This window comes from Miscanthus floridulus, chromosome 16 (genome assembly GCF_019320115.1).
Source record: "Miscanthus floridulus cultivar M001 chromosome 16, ASM1932011v1, whole genome shotgun sequence".
NCBI lineage: Eukaryota > Viridiplantae > Streptophyta > Magnoliopsida > Poales > Poaceae > Miscanthus > Miscanthus floridulus.
This window is the reverse complement of record NC_089595.1, coordinates 23,350,191-23,351,256: the sequence shown is the minus strand read 5'-3', so window position 1 is coordinate 23,351,256 and position 1,066 is coordinate 23,350,191.

The window sequence follows — 1,066 nt, the reverse complement described above, 5'->3', positions numbered from 1 at the left end:
AAGCTACATCAGCCCTAACAATTGCTGTTGATGTAGGTCACATTTTCAAGAAATTTTATAGAGGGTTTGATGCAAACATCTTGACTTGGCTACCTTATGATGAAGATGAATACAATGAGCTAGTTCTGCTAGTCAAATTCTAGTTTGAATCAGGCTGTTCGGATGAAACAACTACAACAATTTTTAGTTACATCATCAAACCCTGTGTACTGCCAGCCAAATTTTGCCATGGTCATGGCAAAATGGCTACTGTTGCTTTTCTCTCAGATAATCTCCCAACTTATGAATTATATAACCCCTCTTTTGTGGCCTATCAATTCGGCCTTAGTCAACTATATCCTCAGCTATTCTTTAGGAATACTCTAAAGCCAAGAGAAGGTATCAGTGAAATAATGGAAGCTTCCAGAGTCTTTCAATTGGGGTTAGATCTTCCTTCTCTTTGTCTGCATGAATGGACAAGAGCCACCTTCTCCTCAAACCTATTTGACTCCTGGTGGCAAGAATGTCACTCTCACCTCTTCTGCAACTCAATTCATCCTAACTGTTTGGCCCTAGATGATGATTTTGCTTCTGATAGTGAGGTAACTCATCATTCTTTTTAGAAGGATTATCAAGTTTTCCTGTCAATTCATCTAACAATTTTTTTTAGGATACTGAATTTGATCCCCCAAGTGTGGACAGGAAAGGGCATCCCATAGAATATTATCTACCATGTCCAGCCTCAAGAATGGGATCAACTGCACCCACTCTAAAAAAATTGATGAAAACCCCAGCTGCCCCAACAATACTCACATATCAGTCTTCAAAATGTAAGGCAACCCAAGGTGTAACTCAAAAAACCACCACTGGGAAGAGACTTTGAACAACAAAATCATCAATTACTCAGGTAAATTAACTTATCTTCCCTCTTGAGATGATATTCAACTTCTAACTCAATTCCTTTCTTGCAGTCATTGACTATTGCATCTCAATCTGCTTTGGGTGCCAAACTACTCTCCTAGGCACTTAAATCAGCATCTACTAATCTCTCATCGGCTAATCCTCCTAAGGAGCTGATTACAACTAA